The following is a 27,341-nucleotide window of genomic DNA, read 5'->3' as shown; positions in this document are numbered from 1 at the left end:
AACTGTTTTTTGACGATCTAGAAAGTTTTGTCTCAATAAAACGGAAGACGTTTAGTGATAAATGGTTCTGAGCACTATGGGACTTAACATCTAAGGTCATCAGTCCCCTAGAACTTAGAACTACTTAAACCTAAGTAACCTCAGGACATCACACACATCCATGCCCGAGGCAGGATTCGAACCTGCGACCGTAGCAGTCGAACGGTTCTGGACTGAAGCGCCTAGAACCGTTCGGCCAATACGGCCGGCCGTTCAGTGATAAAAATAAGCGTTTTCTTGTAGTAGCAAAGACAGATTGGAAATACTTTCAATAATAATAAATTTTCATTACTCTAGATCATGATGCGAAAAACCATGAACGTGTCCAATTTAACAAAAAGTGGAACTTAAACATTGTTGGCTGTGTTACGTAGTTTACCGACATGTAGGACGTGTCGATGCTGTAATGAACGTCGTCTAGTAAATTAGCTTTTCTGTGAATGTTAAATTGTTCAGTCAAGACGTAGTGTCCAAATTCTTCTGGAGAGAAAACATTGATTCTGTTCCCATTGTGCGAGGTGTGAAGGGAAGTCGTGTGCGATGGAAAGATGGTATCGCGTGTAGTTTACGGCTGTCTCTGTCCACAAGATTTACGTATATTGTGGCCCTCACAAAGAGGTGATCAGGGCTCTGTGCCAGACAGATAAGCCTGCAGCGCGCCCGTACCTCCATTTTTTACTTTCATTTCCGTCACGTATCTGTCCTGAGGTGCGTTGGGTACCTACGGACGAAAAATTGCAGACAGACCTGGCAACAGATAAATACTGTGCTTTAGGGAGGACGTACCAACGACTAACGACAGTCCGACAAATGCAGAGTTTTTTTGCTACGGCTACGGAGATGAATGAGTGTCCCACATATAGTTCTGTAAATCAGATACTGTACGACTTGTCGATGTGCTATGATTGTTCGCGTAGTACAGACAGAAAGAAAGAAATATTTCATCTGCAACTAACTATACTGAACGAGTGAAAGAAAAGAAAATTGCTACTGAGGAGCGATCTGACTGATTGGTAAATAAACGTAGTTAGATTTTAGAGAGCTGTCCGAAACAAACGCTATCTTGTTTTACGTTTTCTGCAAACTCCCTGAATCATTCAGATGACTGGCGAAATGCTTTCTTAAATATGACCTCAGAAGATATCTTTCCGAACCGCACTGATGTGTGTTGTCCGTTTACGAGATAAATGTATAAAACTGCACTGCTGTCTACCTGCCGTTAATGTCAAACATGGTTCCAGCAGCCTGTAGGTAATTATCTCCTGGATTAACTTTATTTCAGATGTATATCTTAACAGATTTCTTAACATGTAAACCCCTCTGAAATTTAAATGTCAACGCATTATATAGGTCAAATGATACGAAGCCTCTTATGTATAATATATTAGCAGGAAAATTATCGGAAGGAAATCTAACCGTATTGATAGAGAAAATAGACACCAACGAGCACTTTATTCGCCATAAGGAGTGCACTATCACCGAAGTAACTTACGAGTTTAATATGCTTCTAAAGTTCAATGTCAAGGAAGCCAATAAAACAATCACGAAATAGCAGCTGTTGATTAATTTATAGTAAAACAGTCTTAGGGGAGTACATTATCTGATATACCAATTAAAACTGTACACTGAGGTAACAAAAGCCATGGGATTAGGATATGCACATATACAGATGGCCGCAGTATCGCGTAGACAAAGTATAAAAGGGCAGTGCATTGCCGGAACTGTCCTTTGTACTCGGGTGATTCACGAAAAAGACATTCCAATTTGGTTACGGCCGCACGATGAAAATTAACATTTAACACGGAAAGGTAGGCAGAGCTAGACGGACCGGACATTCCACATTAGAAATCGTTAGTGTATTTAGTATTCCGAGTTCCAGAAGGTAAAGAGTGTGCCGAGAATACCAAATTTCATGCATTATCGCTCACCAGAAACTAGGCAATGGCCGACGGTCTTCACTCTATTGCCGAGAGCAGGGGTTTTTGCCTAGAGTTGTCAGTATTAACAGACAAGCAACAATGCGTTAAATAACAGCAGAAATCAATGTGTGACGTACGGGGAACTTATACATTAGGAGAGTGTGACGAAATGTGGCGTTAATGGGCTATGGCAGCAGACAACTGACACGAGTGCCTTTGCTAACAGCACGACATCGCTTGTAGCGCCTCTCCTGGGCTGGTGATCATATCCGATGGGCCATAGGAGACTGGAAAACTGTGGCCTAGTCAGATGAGTCCTGATTTTAGTTGGTAAGAGTTGACGTTAGGGTTCGAGTGTGGGGCAGACCCCGCGAAACTATGGACGCAGCTTGCCAACAAGGCACTATGCAAACTGGTGGCGGTTCCGTAGAGGTGTGTGCTGTGTTCACACGGAATTGAATGGGTGCTCTGGTCCAACTGAACCGATGATTGACTGGAAATGATTCTGTTCAGCTACTTGGAGACAATTTGTAGCCGTTCCTGGACTTCATGTTGCCAAACAATTATGTAATTTTTATGGATGACAGTGCGCCATGTCGCCTGGCCACAATTGTCCGTGATTGGTTTTGGAGAACATTCCGGACTATTAGAGCTAATGATTTGGCTTCCCAGACTGCCCGACATGCATCCATTGAACGTTCATGAGACGTAATCCATAGCTCAGTTCTTGCATAAAATCCTGCACCGGCAATACTTTCGGAGTTACGGACGGTTATAGATACAGCATGGCTCCAGGACGGTTATAGATACAGCATGGCTCCATTTTTGTGCAGGGGAGTTCCAAAGGCATGCCGGTGTGTCCGAGCGGTTCTAGGCGCTGCAGTCTGGAACCGCGCGACCGCTACGGTCGCAGGTTCGAATCCTGCCTCGGGCATGGATGTGTGTGATGTCCATAGGTTAGTTAGGTTTAAGTAGTTCTAAGTTGTAGGGGACTGATGACCTCAGATGTTAAGTCCCATAGTGCGCAGAGCCATTTGAAACATTTGAATTCCAACGACTTGTTGAATCCATGCCACGTCGAGTTGCTGCACAACGGCGGGCAAAAGGAGGTCCGACACGACAACTAGAGGTGTCCCATAACTTTCGTTACCTTAGTGTAATGTGGCCCACTGGATCTACTTTGATGTTGTTTTCTGCAGCAGGGCGTGTCTGTTTATTTAGAATCTCAGATGACGCATACTGGATATTCTGTAATGATTTGGCGTACGTGTCACGTTTCATTTTGGCTAGGAGGGTTACACTACAAGGAAAAGTAATACGTAACCCTTATGAAGACATTTTTGGTCACACCTCGACCATTATTCCCAACAGCGAATTTCGTTTTCCAAGATGCCAATATCGCAGCAAAACGTTAAAAATATGGACTGGCTGAAATGGTTCCATCTCTTCATACTTAACACTCACCATATTTGAATGTTCTCAGTGTTGTTTGCACTGGTAAGACATTGCAAACACGCTATAACGTATTTGGTTGTTTAAATCTCGAGCTAGAGGTAAAGAATAAATCAGATACTGAAAGTACGACAGCGGTTGTTCCAGATTCGCAGATAATAAATAACAGCCGGCCGTTGTGGCCGAGCGGCTCTACGCGCTTCAGTCTGGAACCGCGCGACTGCTACGGTCGCAGGTTCGAATCCTGCCTCGGGCATGGATGAGTGTGATGTCCTTAGGTTAGTTAGGTTTAAGTAGTTCTAAGTTCTAGGGGACTGATGACCCCAGGTGTTAAGCCCCATAGTGCTCAAAGCCCCTTTGAATAAATCTCTCTCTCTCTCTCTCTCTCTCTCTCTCTCTCTCTCTCTCTCTCTCTCTCTCACACACACACACACACACACACACACACACACACACACAGTGCACTATAGACATTACATAAATGTGTTCTGAAGTTGAGAAAGTGCCGAAAAAAAATATGACAGTGTGGAAAAGCCTGTGTATTGCATTTGTGTTACACTGACAACTATACGTAGCGCTGGAGGTACAAGAATAGATAGACAATTTGGGGTGGAGCACGAATTCTATGTAGTCATTTTCAGGAACAAAACTGCAAGAGAAACTGTAAAATTTGTAGTTAACGAGAAAGAAGGAATAATACTGCTTGTGCGAGCGTCTTTTAATGAAGTGATGCAATTTTGTACTGATCTTCCCTGCTTGAGACAATACTAGTATTAGATGGAAATAAATAAATATTCCTTAATCATGTACAGAAAAAAGAAACCTTTTTGGGCAAACTACATCTACAATGCTTATCTGCTAAGTGACTGGTAGACTGTTCATCGAACTACCTACACAGTAGTTCTCTGTTATTTCACTCTCGAAAAGCGCGCAGAAAAGACGAAAATCTATATCTACATCTACATTTATACTCCGTAAGCCACCCAACGGTGTGTGGCTGAGGGCACTTTACGTGCCACTGTCATTACCTCCCTTTCCTGTTACAGTCACGTATGGTTCGCGGGAAGAACGACTGCCGGAAAACCTCCGTGCGAGCTAGAATCTCTCTAATTTTACATTCGTGATCTCCTCTGGAGTTATAAGTAGGCGGAAGCAATATATTCGATACCTCATCCAGCAACGCACCCTCTCGAAACCTGGACAGCAAGCTACACCGCGATGCAGAGCATCTATCTTGCAGTCTGCCACTTGAGTTTGCTAAACATCTCCGTAACGCTATCACGGTTACCAAATAACCCTGTGACGAAACTCGCCGCTCTTCTTTGGATCTTCTCTATCTCCTCTGTCAACCTGACCTGGTACGGATCCCACACTGATGAGCAATACTCAAGTATAGGTCGAACGAGTGGTTTGTGAGCCACCTACTTTGTTGATGGACTAGATATCTTTCCGTGTGAGCCCTGATTTCCCTTATTTTATTATGACGGTCGTTTCTCCCTATGTACATCAACGTCAACAAAATATTTTTTCATTCGGAGGAGAAAGTCGCTGATAGAAACGTCCTGAGAAGATGCCGCCTAAATGAGAAACGTCTTTCCTTTAACGATGTCCACCCCAAATCCTGTATCAGGTTCGTGACACTCTCTCCCCTATTTCCCACCGTGACCATGCAACAACGAAGTCGTAATTACTGCAAGTCGCTCGATGTTGCACATCTTGAGGTGGACCGTTCACTGTTTCTATTTTGCTTCTTTCTTCACAGTTCAGTACACCTTCTTCCTGTTTTCATGCTTCATGTGCGTTCAGTTTTTGACCGGATATCCACTGAGCCATCTTACTATTAAATCTCAGGGAGTGCGACAGGGAGTTTCCCTTGTAACCTTATAGAAACGTTTGTGTATGGACGGCACGAGTTATTTTGCCTTGAAGAGAAGGAAGGAAACGGTATGTTTTTCTGTGTTGCCTCTCTGATGTAGAGGAGGTGGGGAGGGGCGACGGCTGCGTGTAGGGTGGGGGTGAGCAATAAATTGGCTAGGGACGCAGAGCAGGGTCTCAGAGGTCATTGGCGGCTAACACACCTGTCGGAATTCCTAAAGGACCAAGGCGTGACTGGCATGGCAGTACGTGGATTGCAGTATTCCTGCTCCTCCTGTTCCTTCCTTTCCGTTTTCTCTCCTTCGTCGTTCCTTGACACTTCAGCGTGCCTTTCCTTTCCATCGTCAGGGCACCGTAACACGTAACGTCCCTCGCTGGCCTGCAGATGGCGGCAGCGATCCCTGCACTGTCGTGTTACTGCTTGGAGAAAGTGCTACGACTCACGGCATTCAGTCCATTTCGTACTGGGAGGGGGACGCTCCGACACACCCACTGTACGTAGGATCCCCCCGAGTCAGCCTCTAGACTCGTCCTGATCTCGTAGTCGCCTGCTCCTTAATATGTCTTTGCAGGTGATATAGTACATCTACCCGTATTTCTTGTTATGTGGGACTGCGCGACGTGACGCACATCGTGACAGTTTTCATTTTCAAATGCAGTCAATGTACGCCATCAAATAAGTGGCACAAATTAACGAAAACTTCAAACTAACTCTGCTATGAAGCTGGAACTGTTGCGAAGCCTGGACGAGACTGACATCACTTTCAGAGACTGTTACTACTACTCCTACTGTGTTACTTTATTTTGGACGATTTTAATCGGAAAACTTTTTTGATACATCTCCATTCTAGTCTATCCTGCACAAGCCTCTCATCTCGTCATAGCCACTGTAACCTAATCATCTCAAGCTTGGTTAATGTTTTCAAGTTTTGAACTCCCTCTACAATTATTATCCCTAACACTTTCCTTCCATTACCAAATAGTGTCCTTTTGACGTATCCCTTCTTTCTTTGCTGAAAATTTATTTTCTCCTCAGTTCGATTTTGTATATCTTCATTCCCCGCCTCCCCTCCGCCCATGAACCATGGACCTTGCCGTCGGTTGGATGGGTTGCGTGCCTCAGCGATATAAATAGCCGTACCATTGGTGTAACCGCATCTGATGGGTGTCGGTTGAGAGGCCAGACAAACATGTGGTTCCAGTAGAGGGGCAGCAGCCTTCTCAATAGTTACAGGGGCATAAGTCTGGATGATACACTGATCTGGCCTTTTAATAGCCTCCTCAGTCCTGAGTTACATTTTGTAACTGAAAAGTTTATATTGTTGTTCAATACATTGTCATTGGGCAAAATAAGTTTGGAATACTGAAATAAAAAAGTTAGTGTTATTCATATAAATTTTAGAACATATTCAAAGTGAATACTACTAATATTTATCTCAGAAAATAATTAAAAAATATACAATATTCTAAAAATTCAATATTAAACCCCTAAAAGTTATGAAAAAGTGGAAATATAAGTACAGGGTTATTACAAATGATTGAAGCGATTTCACAACTCTACAATAACTTTATTATTTGAGATATTTTCACAATGCTTTGCACACACATACAAAAACTCAAAAAGTTTTTTTAGGCATTCACAAATGTTCGATATGTGCCCCTTTAGTGATTCGGCAGACATCAAGCCGATAATCAAGTTCCTCCCACACTCGGCGCAGCATGTCCCCATCAATGAGTTCGAAAGCATCGTTGATGCGACCTCGCAGTTCTGGCACGTTTCTTGGTAGAGGAGGTTTAAACACTGAATCTTTCACATAACCCCACAGAAAGAAATCGCATGGGGTTAAGTCGGGAGAGCGTGCAGGCCATGACATGAATTGCTGATCATGATCTCCACCACGACCGATCCATCGGTTTTCCAATCTCCTGTTTAAGAAATGCCGAACATCATGATGGAAGTGCGGTGGAGCACCATCCTGTTGAAAGATGAAGTCGGCGCTGTCGGTCTCCAGTTGTGGCATTAGCCAATTTTTCAGCATGTCCAGATACACTTGTCCTGTAACGTATTTTTCGCAGAAGAAAAAAGGGCCGTAAACTTTAAACCGTGAGATTGCACAAAACATGTTAGCTTTTGGTAAATTGCGAATTTGCTGCACGAATGCGTGAGGATTCTCTACCGCCCAGATTCGCACATTGTGTCTGTTCACTTCACCATTAAGAAAAAATGTTGCTTCATCACTGAAAACAAGTTTCGCACTGAATGCATCCTTTTCCATGAGCTGTTGCAACCGCGCCGAAAATTCAAAGCGTTTGACTTTGTCATCGGGTGTCAGGGCTTGTAGCAATTGTAAACGGTAAGGCTTCTGCTTTAGCCTTTTCCGTAAGATTTTCCAAACCGTCGGCTGTGGTACGTTTAGCTCCCTGCTTGCTTTATTCATCGACTTCTGCGGGCTACGCGTGAAACTTGCCCGCACGCGTTCAACCGTTTCTTCGCTCACTGCAGGCCGACCCGTTGATTTCCCCTTACAGAGGCATCCAGAACCTTTAAACTGCGCATACCATCGCTGAATGGAGTTAGCAGTTGTGGATCTTTGTTGAACTTCGTTCTGAAGTGTCGTTGCACTGTTATGACTGACTGATGTGAGTGCATTTCAGGCACGACATACGCTTTCTCGGCTCCTGTCGCCATTTTGTCTCACTGCGCTCTCGAGCGCTCTGGCGGCAGAAACCTGAAGTGCGGCTTCAGCCAAACAAAACTTCGAGTTTTTCTACGTATCTGTAGTGTGTCGTGACCATATGTCAATGAATGGAGCTACAGTGAATTTATGAAATCGCTTCAATCATTTGTAATAGCCCTGTAGATGCCAAATGTAGCCCCAGGGCTATATCGAAAATACTATATCGCTATGTTGTTGTGATGATCACTTAGTCGGTGGTGTAGGGTCTGTTAGCATATTATGGCAGGGTCTAAACGCAGTCTAGTCCAAAATTACTAAAAACAAACAGAAATTACCCCCATTTTCGAAGACGTACTGACACTGCGATGAACACCTTTCTTTAAAAATATGATGCAGCCTACTGGGAACATGCAGAGACGGAAAACAAGTGATACAGTGAAAGCACACGGTGTAAACTATATGTTACAAGTAGGCATACCAAGTTTGGTTTATTTTCTGAGCTAGAAAAAAATTAAATTTCGATGTTGCATGCATGCTACGTAGAGACTGAAGAGGATATCAGCCAAAACGGCCCTGCTGTACTGGTACTGAGAACGGCTGAAAGCAAGGGGAAACTATAGGTGTAAATTTTTCCGACGGCTTGCAGCTCTACTTCATGGTTCCACTTGGATAACATATTCCAGAGTAAAATAGTCCCCTATTCGGATCTCTGGGCGGGGACTACGCAGTAGGATATCGTTATCAGAGGAAACAAAACTGGCGTTCTATCGATCGAAACGTGGAATGTTAGATCCTTTAATCGGGCAGGTGGAGTACAAAATTTAAAATGGGAAATGGATAGGTTAACGTTAGGTATAATGGGAATTAGTGAAGTTCGGTGGCAGGATAAACAGGACTTCTGGTCAGGTGAATACAGGATTGTAAACACAAAATCAAACAGAGGTAATGCAGGAGTGGTTTTAATAATTAATAAGAAAATAGGAATGTGGGTAAGCTACTATGAACTGCATAGTGAACACATTATCGAAGCGTAGATGGATACGAAGCCCACGCCTACCACTGTAGTACAAATTTCATGCCAACTTGCTCCTCAGATGATGAAAAGATTGAAGTAATGTATGACGAGATAAAAGAAATTATGGAGATAGTTAAGGGAGACGAAAATTTAATTGTGATGGGGGACTGGAATTAGTAGGAAAACGAGGAGAAGGAAAAATAGTGCGTGAATAAGGACTGGGGGAAAGTAATGAAAGAGGAAGCCAAATGGTACAATTTTGCAAAGAACATAATTTAATCATAGCTACCACTTGGTTTAAGAATCATGAAAGAAGGTTTTATACGTGGAAGAGACTTGGAGACGCCGGAAGAGTTCAGATTGATTATATATTGTTTAGACAGAGATTTAGGAACCAGATTTTAAATTGTAAGACATTTCCAGTGGCAGCTGTGGACTCCGACCACAATTTATTAATTATGTACTGTAGATTAAAACTGAAGAAACTGCAAAAAGGTGGGAAACTAAGGTGAAGGGACCTGGGTAAGTTGAAGGAACCAGCGATCACTGAAGATTTTGAAGGGAGCATTAGGTAACGGTTGACAAGAACAGAGGAAAGGAATACAGCAGAAAACGAATGGGTGGCTTTCAGAGAAGAAATAGTGAGGGCAGCAGAGGATCAAATAGGTAAAATGACAGCGCCTACTTAAAATCCTTGGATGACACAAGAGATATTTAATTTAATTAATGGAGAAAATATAAAAATGCAGTAAATAGGCAGGCAAAAGGGAACAAACGTTTAAAAAATGAGATTGACAGGAAGTACAAAATGGCTAATCAGGCATTGCTAGAGAACAAAAATAAAGAATTAAAAGCATATTTCGATAGGGAAAAAATAGATACTGCCTACAGGAAAATTAAAGAGGCTTTTGGAAAAAAAGAGAAGCTGGTGTATGCGGATCAAGCGGTCAGATGGAAAACCAGTCCTAAGCAAAGACGGAAATCTGAAGGGTGGAAGGACTATACAAGGAAGAAGAAGGAAATATTAAAGAGGGGGAAGAGGACGTAGATGAGGATGAGATGGAGGATTTGATACTGTGAAAATAATTTGATAGAGCTCTGAAGGATCTAAGTCGAAACAAGGCTTCAGGCGCAGACGACACTCCGTCAGGACTGCTGATAGCCTTGGGAGAACCACCCGTGGAAAAACTCTTCCAAGTGGTGTGCAAGACGTATGAGACAGGCACAATACCCTCAGACTTCAAGAAGAATATAATAATTCCAAAGAAAGCAGTTGGCGACAGGTGTGAAAATTACAATAATTTTAATAAGCCACAGTTGCAAAATGCTAATACGAATTCCTTACAGAAGAACGGAAAAACTGGTAGATCAATTTGGATTCCGAAGAAATGTACGAACACGTGAGGCAATACTGACCCCGCCGGTCGGAGTGGCCGTGCGGTTCTAGGCGCTACAGTCTGGAACCGAGCGACCGCTACGGTCGCAGGTTCGAATCCTGCCTCGGGCATGGATGTGTGTGATGTCCTTAGGTTAGTTAGGTTTAATTAGTTCTAACTTCTAGGCGACTGATGACCTCAGAAGTTAAGTCGCATAATGCTCAGAGCCATTTGAACCATTTGAATACTGACCCTACGAATTTTCTTAGAAGATAGTCTCAGGAAAGGCAAACCTACATTTACAGCATTTGCAGACTTAGAGAAAGCTTTTGACAATGTTGACTGGAATACTCTCTTTGAAATTCTTTAGGTAGCAGGGGTAAAATACAGGGAGCGAATGGCTATTTACAACTTGTACAGAAACCGGATGGCAGCTATATGAGTCGAGGGGCATGAAAGGGAAGCAGTGGTTGAGAAGGGAGTGAGACAGGGTTGTAACCTATCCCCGATGTCATTCAATATGTATATTGAGCAAATAGTAAAGGGAACCAAAGAAAATTTGGAGGAGGAATTAAAGTTCAGGAAGAAGAAATAAAACCTTGAGGTTTGCCGATGACATTGTAGTTCTCTCAGAGACAGCCAAGGACTACAAGAAGCAGTTGAAAGGAATGGACGACTGTCTTGAAAGTAGGATATAACATGAACATCATCAAAAGTAAAACAAGGACTATGGAATGCAGTCAGATTAAATCAGGAGAAGCTAAGGGAATTAGATTAGGAAACAGGACACTTAAAATAGTAGATGAGTTCTGCTATTTGTGCAGCAAAATAACTGATGATGCCCGAAGTAGAGCGGATATAAAATGTAGACTGGCAATGGCAAGAGAAGAATTTCTGAAGAAGAGAAATTTTTTAACGTTAAATACAGGGTATTTCAGAAGTGATGGTCAGTATTCAGGTATATGACAGGAATGAAAATTTGAAACAAAAAAATCAAGTAAAGATGGGTTCTAAAACGCGTATCTTAAGAGCTATGAACAGCTCATCTTCAGTACTATGAAATAAACGTCTTTTAATGCAAGCTCTTTGCTTTCCATACTTTGGGAAATGGTAGTATGGACCAAAACAAGAAAAATGTCCCGTAAACATGTGCTCTAAAACGCATACGTTAAAAGTTGTTCATTAGAAGAGTTGTATTTGAAAGCAGCGAAGATGAACAAGTGGTCGTAGCTCTTAAGGTATGCGTTGGAAGAGCACTTATTTACTGGACCTTTTTTCTCGTTTTGATCCCTACTACCCCGCGCGGCTTATATCTGGTGATGCCGTAACGGCTGGAAGCCGGTTTGAGACATAAAATAATAGTAAATATTCTGGAATATTACGTCCATGTCTTGTTTTTTCTTGAGTAATGGAATATTAGTACAAATTCAGACAGTTGACGAGGAAAATTATCGAAATAGTCGTGTATGCAGTAGATATGGAAAATCAAGAGAAACATTCTAGCGTAAAATACGCTGCTTTGTGCGCTTTTAATCGTAGCAGCATTTTTATCTAAAAGACGATATGCCATTGTTCACCTAAACACTGCTGTAGCTCTCTTTTTACTGTTCACTCTTAAATTATCAATACATCGTAAACCTACTGTTTTGTTGTCTTTGTTGCCTGTTACGTCTCTATTTCATCGCTCGTGTCTTATGGTCATGATATCTATAGTCATGGGTTTCTTAACTTCCAACAAAATTACGTACTTCAATTATCAGAGTCAACAAGTAGTAATTCTGTCTCACTTTCGTCCTTGACTCCTTTTGCCTTAAGGTGAATTGCGTGCTGAGCAGCCTGGCCTTTCTATTAACCACCTCTTTCAAGTTGTTCTTATTGCCACCCAGAGGTGCAGTGCCGTCCGCTAATTTTACCCTTGATCTGCGCTCTCTTTACACTTTTAATCAGTTGAGAGTTTTTTTATTACTCTCATCGGCCTTTTTTTAATGTAAAACGCAAAAGCAAGCAACAGATGTCAAGAAAGAGTTTCACCTTTATTTAACTCGTCTTTAAAGCGGTCGACTTGAGGACTTAAGAGAGAGACAGAAAATATAAGCTTCCTTAACTCATTTGTAATTAGTTCTTTAACTTTTACGAAACAGTACACCTCCTTTCCAACAGAGTTCGAATCATAAGGCTCTGGTTTTCCCCTGGAAAGGCTCCATCCGAGAATGTGATCTACAGATTTTATGTTGTAGGCCTGAGGAAGAAAATATAGGTGCACACTTAATACAGATCCTAACTAAGGAAAACTGTTCATTGTCCTGTGTATAGTTTTCGACACAAATGAACATGGCAAGTAACAAATTGATTACCGTACAATGAACTTTCGCTATTCGCTGCACGAATCCGGAACAATAACGGTCTGTACAATACTTCAGGTATGATGCTTGTAACCTACCGCTCACTTATCGACCTTAATGACAGTGAAAAATTAAACCGCGTGTACCTAATGAAAATTTGGGAAAAGCAATCGTCACCGAAGTTAATCTGTCGGTAAAGAGGGAGGAAAGGGTTACTTCTAAATGAAAGAAAAAATGCAAATGAAATTGGTGGAAATTAATTTTGAGAAAAGGGTAAAATTATTAAAGAAAGTAAATGTGCTGTCGTCAGGTTAACAATTAATTGGCGTTAATTAGATATTTGAGATTTGGGGAAAATTACGGTCGCCAGTCCTATGGACAACTAGTATAATAACTGAAAAAGAAAGGTTATTGCACATATAATTAGCACTAAAAGCGTGGAAACTGAAGGTTGACACGTGCTGTGTGAAAACTGAATGTTTGTCAGAAGTAATAAATTTCGCTACACTCTGACTTAATTTAGCAAAATAATTAATAAAACCGGAAAACTGAAAGTTAATTTAGTGACTGAAATTAATAGTGAACTTTGTTTCTGAAGCACTACGAAATTCAGTAAAATAAGGTTAGTCTTGGGCTACCTCAACAATCATTTCAAAAGCTACTTGAAGCTATGCAGTTTAGAAATAAGAGATTTAACTTTGAACTTGAATTAAATGATTCTGAACAATTAACAATAGTAAAATTTAGTATGTACCAAGCTGAGCTGCAGTCACAGGTAAGGTAAAATATGGTAACAAATCTCGCACTCTTAATTTGTGCTTGTGTAATCTGAATATTGTAGCCAGCTATGAATACCTTAACTGAACTTGAAATCAAAACAGTGAAATCGAATGATATTACTTTAATGCTGGCGTCTGAATTTCAACGACACTCGGGCTCATTCCAGAAATGGAAGGGACCCTGCTTGGTAATGCAATTGGGACAATGAGCAACAAATGTTCGTGGTAAGTTGCTGTAATTTTGTGAGGCAAATGGATCCATTTCTAAAGCTGAGGTCTGCCATACAGTTCTAAAACTTTACGTGCTTCCAGTCTTCCTTATTGGTTGATTGAAGGTTTGAAGTCGTCGGTCAAGTAGGTGGCGACAATCACTCATTGTCGGCCGTCGCTGTTGCAGAAGCTGGATGTTGGCACGCCTTCTTCTCGACAGGGTCTCCAGCCGAAACGGGCTCTTGATGTGTGCCAGCCAACGCTTCCCGTCCGCGACACCGTGTCAGAAGCTAACATAGCAAGTTGAGCGCAATTACATGCTGCCAAACCCCGAAAGCGCAGCAACTCGCGGGAGCGTCATACAACACACCTGCTCCACTCGCTACTCCCGCCAGACTCTCTCTGCCCGCGCTCCACGCGACAGAGTTCACTACCAAAGATCCTAAACACTTTGGTTCTCCACACGACCTATCGATGTAATCGTTCGAGAGCATACTTTTCCCTAGGCCAGACCCAGCGTAAAAATACAAATAATATTTATAAAACAAACCAATTATACATCGACATAAATGCATATATATATATATATATATATATATATATATATATATATATATATATATATATATATATTGTAAAACAATTGCAAAATAAGGAAAAAAAATTATAGTACAAAAATGATTCAAATGGCTCTGAGCACTATGGGACTTAACATCTATGGTCATCAGTCCCCTAGAACTTAGAACTACTTAAACCTAACTAACCTAAGGACATCACACAACACCCAGTCATCACGATATAGTACAATAGATGGAAATAGGAGGATATGCATTTGCGGCGTTACATGCTTTGTAATACTATCATCATCTTGTGTGAAGCAAGAACATGAGAAACGTGTATCGCTATGGAAATTTCCGTGTTCTTTCCCAAAGCCGCTGTAACTGCATATGGAAAAGCCAGTTGGGAAGTTCATGTTGAGTTACAAAGAAAATTGACTTAAAGGGCAGATCGTTTCGAGACCACATATGAAAATGAAACAGACAAATCATTGCTTGGTGTAGCTTCGTGTTTTTATAATTTACTATTTTTGTTACTTTTTTTAAGTGTAAAAGAAGAAAATGGTGTGTTTTGTATCTCTCATCAAATTTGATATATATGCAGTTTAACTAACGAAAATCGGGCAAATCGCTTTCATCTGCAAAACGTTTGAACAAACCATTCATATCCTTGCATAAACATCACTTCCTCATTTTCTTCTAATGCATTTGAAATTATTGTATTAGGATAGAATTACGCTATTCAATTTCAAACACGGTGGAATATACACGTTTACAGAAAGATATCTTCGTCTACTTCTACTAGTTTACAAGTTATTTTACGTGAAAATGATGTTTTTATGCCAAAGAATGCACATTCTGCGTTATACACTGACGCGACGAATGTCATGCGATACCTCCTAATATTGTGTCGGACCTCCTTTTGGCCGGTGTTGTGCAGCAACTCGACGCGACATGGAGTCAACAAGTCGGAAGTCCACTGCAGAAATACTGTGCCACGCTGCCTCTACAGCTGTCCATAATAGCGAAAGTGTTGCCGGTGCAGGATTTTGTGAATGACCTGACCTCTCGAGCTCGACGTGATTCATGTCGGGCGATCTGAGTGGCTAAACCATTCGCTGGAATCGTCCAGAATGTGCCTCAAACCAGTCGAGAACAATTTTTCCCTGAGGACGTTGCCATAGTTGTTTGGGAACATGAAGTCCAGAATGGCTGCAAGCAGCCGAACATAATCATTTTCAGTCAGTGACTGCGTCCGTTGGACGAGGGGACGCACTCCGTTCCGTGTAAACACAGTCACACAATTATGGAGCCAGCGCCAACTTGCACAATGCCTTTTTGACAACTTTGGTCTATAGCTTCGTGAGGTCTGCACCACATTCAAACCGTATCATCAACTTTTACCATCTGAAAGTGGGATTCATCTCACCTGAACACCGTTTTCCACTAGCCTAGATACGGCCACGAGCCCAGTAGAGGCACTGCAGGCGATGTCGCACTGTTAGCGAAGGCACTCGCGTCTATCGTCCTCTGCCACAGCCCATTAACGCCAAATTTCACTGCACTGCCCTAACGGACGCGTTAGTCGTACGTCCCACATTGATTTCTGCAGTTATTTCACGCAGTGTTGCTTGTCTGTCAGCACTGAAATCTCTACACAAACGCCGTTGCTCTCGGTCGTTAAGTGAGGGCGGAAGGCCACTACGTTGTCGATGGTGAGAGGTAATGCCTGAAATTTGGTATTTTCGGCACAATCGTGACATGTTGGATCTCGGAATATTGAATTCGCTAACAATTTCCGAAATGTAATGCCCCATGCGTCTAGTCCCAAGTACCACTCTGCGTTCAGAGTCTGTTAATTCCCGTTCTGCGGCCATAATCGTGTCGGGAACCGTTTCACATGAATCATCTAAGTACGGATGACAGCTCTGCCAATGCACTGCCATGGTATATCTTGTGTACGCCGTATTACCGCCGCCTGTGTATGTGCACATCGCTATCGAATGACTTCAAACGTTTTAGATAAAATATTCTGTTGGACAGTGCTACTCAAGCGCTGGCCGTTGAGAGACATACGAGGGTGAGTCAAATGAAAACCTTAAATTTGTAATAACAAATCGAAATTTCGCGCCTTTATACTGCAAGCTGGTAAGCGTGCTACAAACAGCGTGCAGAATGGCCTGTAGGTGGCAGCATAATGGAGATGCAAACATACCGTCGCAGTATCAGTATAAAGATGGCTGCCCCACTTGCGACTTGGACCAGGGAAGAACAGCGTTCAGTTATTCGGTTTGTGCGTAGTGAAGGTGTGAAACCTATTGAAATTCATCGAAGAATGAAGGTTCAGTACGGTGATGCATGTTTGTCACAGCAGCAAGTCTACGAATGGAGTAGGAAGTTCGCAAATGGTGTGACTTCAGTGGAAGATGCTCCTCGTCCATGGCAGGCACAGCGAGTTGCGACTCCACAAAACATTGCAGCAGTTGAAGAAGGAAATCCGCCGAGTGACACTGAATGACATTGCAGCATGTTTACAGATTAGTCATGGGTCAGCACATCACATTGTGCATGATGTGCTCCAGTTTCACAAAGTGTCTGCAAGATGAGTGCCACGGCAGCTGACTCCTGAAATGAGAGAACGACAAGTGGATGCTTGTGAAGAACTACTTCGACGCTTTGAACGAGGTGATGGCTTCCTTGCAAGAATCGTTACTGGGGACGAAACCTGGGTTCACTTGCACCAACCGGAAACGAAGAGAGCGAGCAAGGAATGGCGCCATTCCTCATCACCAAAACCAAAGAAGTTTCGAACAGAACCATCAGCAGGGAAGGTTATGCTGACTCTCTTTTGGGGCGAAAAAGGCGCCATTTTGGAGCATTACATGCCTAGAGGGACCACTGTCATCAGTGCATCATACACAGATCTCCCAAAAAATCGTCTGCGGCCTGCAATCAAAGCGACTTGGATTGCTGTCGGCAAGTGTCCTTTTGCAACATGACAATGCAACGCACCACACTGCCCGTACAAGAGTTGCAACAATCACAGACCTGCATTTTGAGTGTCTTCCTCATCCACCATATTCACCAGACCTTGCCCCAAGTGATTTCCATATATTTGGACCACTCGAAGACGCAATGGGAGGTAAGATGTTCTGTTCTGATGAAGAGGTACGCCACGCGGTGCATGAGTGGTTGCACGGACTACCAAATGAATTTTTTTTTAAAGTTTATGCACTTTGGAAGCGCTGGAGGACTTGCATTGAGCGTGAGGGAGATTATGTTGAAAAGTGATACAGCTTTGTACCACTGTTGCACAATAAATAATATTTAAAAAAAAGAATTGTTTTCATGTGACTCACCCTCGTAGTTTGTAACAATTACCCAAAGTGCTCAAGTGTTTCTGATTTTCTAACTTGATGAGTCTTGATGCACCTGTCATCGTGGGTAACTTCAAAACTAATAGTTCGATTGAAGATTCATCTAGACACTTTCATTTGACACAGTTTGTTACTTACTAGCTTTATGAGTTCAGAAAATATTGAATTTCGGTCCGTTGAATGCATGTTACAGTCTCCCGCTCGCACTACGGCGGCCTTTCTCCACCATATCCTCCTCACTGCCAGCGGTTGCGTTTTTTCAGCGGCAGTAACTCTCCCTTGGCAACTGCAAGCCGCCTGGTAGCAGTGTCCGCCAATTGCAGAGTCTAAATGTATCGCCCGCAGCAACTCCTGAGGCAGCGGCAGAAGTCTCGTCACATCCTAGTCGCTAATGCACCCCTGTACTGTATCTGGCCTGCAGCCCCCCCCCCCCCCCCCCCCCAGCTGTCAGAACAAGATTCGCGCTCTGCAACGTCTGTCGTTTTAGTTCCGGCGTTTAGCCGCATCTGTCTGTTACCTCACAAAGTCATTGGTATGATTATTTTGAAAAAGAAACGGCCAGTTTCTGACACATTTTTGTCGTATCCGAGTTCCTCTCCAATGTTTTAGTCATCGAGTTATAATGGTACATTGGCACATTGTTGGGTATTAAATCAAAATACTTGTTACAGTTTTTCAGTTGCTGCTAAACACGTGGAGCTCTGCGTGTTTTCTCACCAAGTGTAAGGAAAAAAAAGAAAAAAACTTTACCGCTACACTTTCCAGTGCTGATTCAACATAAGCAGATGTTAATCTTTATTCAGACCAAAGAAAGAGAAAAAACCATTCCTCGCCTTTAATCTTAAAACTCCAACGGTAACAGTAGGAAAAATTACATACAGATCGAGATATACTACTTTTTATATAAAAATTAAATTTGTTATATTATTCTTTCAGTGCGTCGTTTTCTATTTTATGTAACAACGACAAGCGCGATTCTCATCTGCCTTGATAATTAAGCGACTTGTTTTATTCTGTGTGTTAATGTAACTATTTTTGTCCTCTATTAATGACCTGCATAGTGCTGCAAGCGAAACTGTCACGAACGCTGCCGAATTGGCTATTCTTCCTGTTTTACTGTCCCTGTTAATACATGTCGATAAAACGAATATCGCACTGGACTGAATTGTGACCGCTCTATCGAATGACCACATATAGTTCCGCTTTTAAAATCATATCGTTTGTAACGGAAAACAATCTGAGGCTTTCCGTCGACAGTGGTCGTCGCGTGAAATGCGTGATCAAGTAATATTTATTTGGACTGACTCTAGCTACTTATCGTAAAACCGAAACTGCAGCTATATGCTGAAGCTCGAGAGAAAATGAGCGTGACTACTCTTAAAAGAGACACCATATACAGACTTCCTTACTCGAAACATTTACGATTGTTGTAAATATTGTTGTAGGTGGTGAGGTGAATACACTGCGGCACAAATGGGCAATTGAGCGGTTACCCGATGCGCATTTTCCGCAGTTCGGTGTACTAGACCCCTGTTTAATAGGCTTTTCGCCAGAGCCAGATCTATATTACCAAGCAGGCGCTCGGGGAGAGGTGGTCTGGGCACTCAGCATTTACACACAGTGCTTCTAGCAACCCACTTAAATACGAAAACGCCATGTACGCTGACTCGAATGTTATATGCTATTGGTGGGTCCATGCACTACAGTCCACGGCGCCAGTATTCTGAGGTGGGAAAAGTCATGGGATACCTCCTAATATCGTGTCGGACCTCCTTTTGTGCGGCGTAGTGCGGCAACTAGACGTGGCAGGGGCTCAACAAGTCGTTGGAAGTCCCCCGTAGAAGTACTGAGCCGTGGCTGCCTCTACAGCAGTCCATAATGGCGAAAGTGTTACCGCTGCAGGATGTTGTGCACGAACTGACCTTGTAAGGTGCCTCTTACGTGAGGAAAACATTTTTACCAGTTTTAATAAATTATTGTATCTTATTGATGTATTCACGATAGTTAGGAAGTGCTGCAGTCCGTAGCCGGCCATGAGTCGGAGAACATTTCCCACGCAGGCTGGCTAGGTGACGAAGCGACCATATGTCGCGCGTAGTGGGGTGGGGCTCGGCGCTGGACCGTAGCAACAAGCGTCAACCTGGGAAATATACTTGACGGGAAGTACCGTCATCTTGGTGACAACATGAATACTAGGAGGAGCCTCTGGATGTTTAAAACTATTTATCATAATTTTGCCTCCTTAAAATTCACACCCGTTCATTAACAAATGCATATCTTAGTTACGAACTTGATCAGAAATCCACGAACTGTGACGAAACTAGTAAGAGATACGGACTGCGCGTCAAAGCCGCCAGTCGGCGTTAAGAGCTCTTCCTGTCTTGTTCGATGGTAGCCATGCTCTCGGTTACGAGTAGTTTGTGACATGAGTGTTTCATTATTGATCTAATAGGAATAAAAGTGATGTTACGGCATTCTGAATGTTAATTTCGAGGAAATAGATACCCCAAAGTTGATCGACAGCAATTTCAGATAATTAGCTTCCACCGACAGAGACATCCAATGCGCCAGTGAAGACTCTGCACGGGACGACATTTACGAGAGCTGCACCGCGCACAGGTCGGAGGAAATCCGACGACACGACCCACCAAGGCGAATCAAGGAAGGTCCGACTTGCACTCGCAAATTCCGGGTGGAAATGCTGACCAGTTATACTGTACGTCATAATACCACCCTCTACGGACTCGCGGCTAAACGGAGTAATAACTGTATCAGTTTAGAAGCGAGGGGGTCTTGCAACCTCTCGATTTTGTCCCTTAAATGTTCGACGTGATTCATGTCGGGTGATCTAGGTGACTAAATCATTCACTCGTGTTGTCCAGAATGTTCTCCAAACCGGTCACCGTCAGTACCTTCACGAATATTACTTTTCAACAAATTTTCGTAAATTCTTCGCAGATCGTCGTTTCTTCACTTTTTTATAGGTATTTCAGAACGAGTCCGTCATTCATGCGTATGGTGTTCGTTAAGTCTGCAATCAAACCACTGCTTCAGCAAGAAAGCAATTATTACCTGCTCGTTGGACGCAGTAGGCACACACAAGTGTTAAAATTGATACCAGGCAATAAAATTATCACTGTTCTACGTCATGAAGTGATTTTCATTATCCAGAGAGCACGCCTTGATGGACGAGTTTTTGATTTCGTCTCTCGCTGAAACGCTAAAGCTAGGATAGGGAGCTGCTCTGAATTTGCTCTCCAGCCGATGGACCATAGCTTTTTCATTCGTCCATCTGCGCTGAACACTAAATTTCATGTTCCAAAATATTACGAGGACTGACATCCCGTCCTCATCAGTATATACATGAATTTTAAATCGGGAATTTGTGTAGTAAGAATCGCTGAGACCAATAATTTACAACGACTAACAGGCGCGAGTCATAAAATCGCTGTCCACTGTTTGACTTATTGCGGTTTTAGTGAAAGTTACAAAACGAATTGTCCACCATTGTTCAAGATACTGTTACGCCACAGAGTAGAAAAGGGGACGAAATTAAAACTTTTCTAAATTTCACGCTAGTACAGCGACATACGACACCAGGAATAGGTGGTGACATAGATATGCAGCCGAAAGGAGAACAATCAACCCTGTGATTGGGTCATGGACAGAAGCACACGTTGCTACATCGGTAACAATTGCCATTCAGGAGAATGTCCACTGTGTGTGTGTGTGTGTGTGTGTGTGTGTGTGTGTGTGTGTGTGTGTGTGTGTGAGAGAGAGAGAGAGAGAGAGAGAGAGATATTCATACTGATGTGATTCATACTGATGGACTCGATTCGATGTCCCCTCCTTAGCTAAGTGGTCAGCGCATCTGATTGCCATGTAGCTTGCCCGGGTTCTATTCCCGGCCAGGCTGGAGATTTTCTCCGTTCTGGGACTGGGCGTTCTGTTACCCTCATCATCATTTCGTAATCGTTAACAAGCAAGTCGCCAAGTGTGGTTTCAACTGAGAAGAGTGGTTGGTGAGTCACGTCGTCCATAAACAGCTCTTTTCAATATATCCCAGGTTTGTTCAATAGGGTTCATGTCTGGAGAACATTCTGGACACTCTAGGGGCCCGAATTGTCGTCCATGAAGACAAATACCTCGATAGTATGCTGACGATATCGGTCGGAAGACGGAATACACGTATCGTACAGCCGTTGCGGCGCCTTCCATGACTACCAGCGGCGTATGTCGGCCCCACATAATGCCAACCCAAAACAGCAGGGAACATCCACCTTGTTGCACTCGCTGGACAGTGCTTAGGCGTTTAGCTTGATCGGGTTGCCTGCAAACACGTCTCCGAAGATTTTCTGGTTGAAGGCATATGCAACACTCATCAGTGAAGAGAACGTGATGCCAATCCTGAGCGGTCCTGTCAGCATGTTGTTGGGCCCATCTTTTACCGCGCTGCGTTGTGCCGTGGTTGCAAAGATGAACCTCGCCATGGGCGTCGGAAGTGAAGTTGCGAATCAAGTAACCTATTGCGCACAGTTTGAGTCGTAACACGACGTCCTGTGGCTGCACGAAAAGCACTATTCAACATGGTGGCGTTGCTGTCAATCCGCGTCCTCCGAGCCATAATCCGTAGGTAGCGGTCATCCACCCCAGTAATAGCCCTTGGGCGGCCTGAGCGAGTCATATTACCTATAGTTCCTGTCTCTATCTCCTCCATGTCCGAAGTACATCGCTTTGGCTCACTCCGAGACGCCTGGACAATTCCGTTGTTGAGAGCCCATCCTGGCACAAAGTAGCAATGTGGACGCGATCGAACCGCGGTATTGACCGTCGAGGCGTGGTTGAGCTACAGACAACACGAGCCGTGTACCTCCTTCCTGGTGGAATGACTGGAACTGATCGGCTGTCGGACCCCCTTCGTGTAATAGGCGCTGCTCATGCATGGTTGTTTACATCTTTTGGCGGGTTTAGTGACATCTCTGACCAGTCAAAGGGACTGTGTCTGAGATTGTATATCCATAGTCAACGTCTGTCTTCAGGAGTTCGGGGAACTGGGGTGGTGCAAAACTTTTTTTGATGTGTGTGTTTTACACACCCAGGATACACCTTTAGAATCCAGTATTGAGTAACTTGAGACAAAGAACAAATGAATATTTCATGGTTCGATCGAGCAATGTACTTGTAAGAAGTTTATTGCGTAAAAGACTGGTGTCTTCCGTCTTGACTTTGCTGGCGTTACCCTGAGAAACAACACCCAAATATCTGGCAAGGACTGCGACGATGCCATCAGACAACGAATAGAAGCTCGATTTTGGGAATATGGCGTACGAAATGTACCCGTAACTTTCCAAAGGCATTCTTTTATCGGCCTTAAACGACTGAGGAAAACGATGGAAAATCGAAATACAGACTGCCGAACGGAGGATTTGAATTACTTCGTTTAAATAACCTGCAGCTGAGATAAGGTCACCGAACAAAAAATTTGCCGCCACTGGAGAAATTATTTCAAGCGTAATTTAATACCGCGTAATTCCGCCTCTGGACATGATAAGCTCCTGGATTCGGTTAGGAAGTGAGTCCACGATATCGTGCAGGCACGTCGCATCGATGTTAAACATGTCGATGAGGATTTCATAGCGAGGTTCCACCACTTAGCGGGGCCCGGGGGTGCTGAAGTCGGTGTTCTACCAGCTGTTCCAACATATCCCACAGATTTTCCATGGGATTCAAGTCAAGTGATTTTGTAGGCCAATCGAGATGTAAAAGCATGTGGGGGTATACAGAAAACCAGTCGGATATTCTTCACGCCCGATGAACTCTGATGTTGTCGTCTTTGTGTGAGGAATAGTCTACTGCGAGGTGACCGATGCCAAATGTTCACTGCATACAGTTCCCGTCGCAATATCCTCTCGCTAAGGCATGAGGATTGACCTTCATTCACTGCCTTTAGCAATTCCTGTCGAGTTTGGAAACTATTTTGATTCACAGGCCTTTAAACTGTCTCCGCTCCCTCCCAGTCAGAATCTTTTTCCGACCACAATCTGACGACGTGGGTAGCGGTCGCGAGTGTTACGCCACTGTCTTTAGACACGTTGAAAAGTCCGCCGTGGATCACCAACAAATCCAGCAACTTTCTACACGTCCGCCTCAGTAGCTGCGCTGTCAGAGCGGCGCATTGCCAAACGAAGGTGCTCGGGCTCGATTCCAGGCGGAGTCGGAGATTTTCTCTGCTCGGGAACTCAGTGCTCTGTTTTCCTTTCGTTCGTATCGTCATAACTGACATTCCACTACTGGTGTGACTGTATGGGCACGTGCCGGATCGCTACTGCCTTATGTCCACGTAGAGACAGTGAGCGCGCGGTTCGGCACGTGATTCGAGCGCTGTGTCATCTGTTGAAACTCGACGATTCATTTGTGAGTGCGCACTGGGGTGACTAATTTTTTGCCCAGAAGGCTTATTACAGACAGGCTCAACTAAACGCGTTGGCCGGTGACGCGGCACGAGCGACACCTCGGACAGGCGGGCATAGCACCCGAGGAGGTAGCAACTGGAGCTGTCTGGTAGCCAGCAGGAGACAACGCACCCTCTGCAACTGGTGGATAGGGAATCCACGGGGTAAGCTGGCTGACAGAAGGCAATGGACAGACTGGAGAGTTGATGCAAGTTTGGCTTTCAACCGGCGGCATGGATGTGGCTGGACGCTTGTGGGAAGAGGTGCTGTCATGGGCGGAGTAAGAGCCCGAAAAAATCATTTTACGACCAGAAAATAAGTAAAATTCAAATTAATAAAGTTACAAAGTGGGGAGTGAACACCAAATGAAAAAGTAAAAACAAATGGGAAAGTACTTTCAAATGACCACTCTATACGCAGAATAATATGAAGAGCAACCATATGGAAATGAGGCAAATGGAAAAAAAGTAAGTAACCTGTTTATTACTTCACAAATAATCGCAGTAACTGTCAATACAGTGTAAGACAAGGCGGTCAGTGCCTTTACGGAAAACTGTTGTCGTTGCCTGCGGAACCATGGTTGCATCCAGGCGTGCAATTCTTCATCCGAAACATATCGACGGCATCGATTGAGTTTTTTAATGGCTCTAAAAATGGAAATCGCATGGGGAGAGACGGAGAGTGTGTGGAGGATGTGTAAGGGCTCTCCTACAAAACTTCTGCGGCGTAGTCGTAAGAGGCTAGGAAACGTGTGACCGCGCCCCCATATGTTACCAAGGTTAATTCGAGAGGAGCGAGATACTCCAACGGCGAAAACGAGAAAGTGTGATGAGAACTGTTTATTCCAACGCCTCGTGAAAATTCCAATCAATGGTGAAGAGGATCCGCAGTTTGTAATTTGTTTAATCATTTTAGCTGCTGATAGTATGACGTCTAACATGTTAAAGAGAAATCTTGCAAACAAACATCATGAATTAACTGGAAAAATCAAAAGAATTTTTGTCTAGAAACTAAATGGAAAAATTGTACTGAAATGCAGGAGGATCTGCAACGAATTGACGCATGGTGCAGGGAATGGCAATTGAATCTCAATGTATACAAGTGTAATGTGCTGCGAATACATGGAAAGAAAGATCCTTTATCATTTAGCTACAATATAGCAGGTCAGCAACTGGAAGCAGTTAATTCCATATATTATCTGAGAGTAGGCATTAGGAGTGATTTAAAATGGAATGATTACATGAAGTTGATCGTCGGTAACGCAGATGACAGACAGATTCATTGGAAGAATCCTAAGGAAATGCAATCCGAAAACAAAGGAAGTAGGTTACAGTACGCTTGTTCGCCCACTGCTTGAATACTGCTCAGCAGTGTGGGATCCGTACCAGATAGGGTTGACAGAAGAGATAGAGAAGATCCAACGGAGAACAGCGCGCCTCGTTACAGGATCATTTAGTAATCGCGAAAGCGTTACGTAGATGATAGATAAACTCCAGTGGAAGACTGCAAGAGAGACGCTCAGTAGCTCGGTAAGGGCTTTTGTTGAAGTTTAGAGAACATACCTTCATGGAGGAGTCAAGCAGTATATTGCTCGCTTCCTACGTATATCTCGCGAAGAGACCATGAGGATAAAATCAGAGAGATTAGAGCCCACACAGAGGCATACCGACAGTCTTTCTTTCCACGAACAATACGAAACTGGAATAGAAGGGAGAACCGATAGAGGTACACAAAGTACCCTCCGCCACACACCGTCAGGTGGCTTGCGGAGTATGGATGTAATGTAGAAACGTTTTATTGCTTACCCAGTAGAACTTTGCTAAAATGACGAATGCCGCTCCTAAGGTTCTTTTAAACTTTCACCAGATTTCACACCACCACCACCATCATCATCATCATCATTTAAGACTTATTATGCCTTTCAGCGTTCAGTCTGGAGCATAGCCCCCCTTATAAAATTCCTCCATGATCCCCTATTCAGTGCTAACATTGGTGCCTCTTCTGATGTTAAACCTATTACTTCAAAATCATTCTTAACCGAATCCAGGTACCTTCTCCTTGGTCTGCCCCGACTCCTCCTACCCTCTACTGCTGAACCCATGAGTCTCTTGGGTAACCTTGCTTCTCCCATGCGTGTAACATGACCCCACCATCTAAGCCTGTTCGCCCTGACTGCTACATCTATAGAGTTCATTCCCAGTTTTTCTTTGATTTCCTCATTGTGGACACCCTCCTGCCATTGTTCCCATCTACTTGTACCTGCAATCATCCTAGCTACTTTCATATCCGTAACCTCAACCTTGTTGATAAGGTAACCTGAATCCACCCAGCTTTCGCTCCCATACAACAAAGTTGGTCGAAAGATTGAACGGTGCACAGATAACTTAGTCTTGGTACTGACTTCCTTCTTGCAGAAGAGAGTAGATCGTAGCTGAGCGCTCACTGCATTAGCCTTACTACACCTCGCTTCCAGTTCTTTCACTATGTTGCCATCCTGTGAGAATATGCATCCTAAGTACTTGAAACCGTCCACCTGTTCTAACTTTGTTCCTCCTATTTGGCATTCAATCCGTTTATATTTCTTTCCCACTGACATTACTTTCGTTTTGGAGATGCTAATCTTCATACCATAGTCCTTACATTTCTGATCTAGCTCTGAAATATTACTCTGCAAACTTTCAATCGAATCTGCCATCACAACTAAGTCATCCGCATATGCAAGACTGCTTATTTTGTGTTCACATATCTTAATCTCACCCAGCCAGTCTATTGTTTTCAACATATGATCCATAAATAATATGAACAACAGTGGAGACAGGTTGCAGCCTTGTCTTACCCCTGAAACTACTCTGAACCATGAACTCAGTTTACCGTCAACTCTAACTGCTGCCTGACTATCCATGTAAAGACCTTTAATTGCTTGCAAAAGTTTGCCTCCTATTCCATAATCTCGTAGAACAGACAATAACTTCCTCCTAGGAACCCGGTCATATGCCTTTTCTAGATCTATAAAGCATAGATACAATTCCCTGTTCCACTCATAACACTTCTCCATTATTTGTCGTAAGCTAAAGATCTGGTCCTGACAACCTCTAAGAGGCCTAAACCCACACTGATTTTCATCCAATTGCTCCTCAACTAATACTCGCACTTTCCTTTCAACAATACCTGAATACCTGAGAAGGTTTTACCCACAACGCTGATTAAAGAGATACCTCTGTAGTTGTTACAATCTTTTCTGTTTCCATGTTTAAAGATTGGTGTGATTAC

This window comes from Schistocerca piceifrons, chromosome 2 (assembly GCF_021461385.2).
Source record: "Schistocerca piceifrons isolate TAMUIC-IGC-003096 chromosome 2, iqSchPice1.1, whole genome shotgun sequence".
Taxonomy (NCBI): Eukaryota; Metazoa; Arthropoda; class Insecta; order Orthoptera; family Acrididae; genus Schistocerca; species Schistocerca piceifrons.
Note: the sequence above shows the minus strand (reverse complement) of the source record.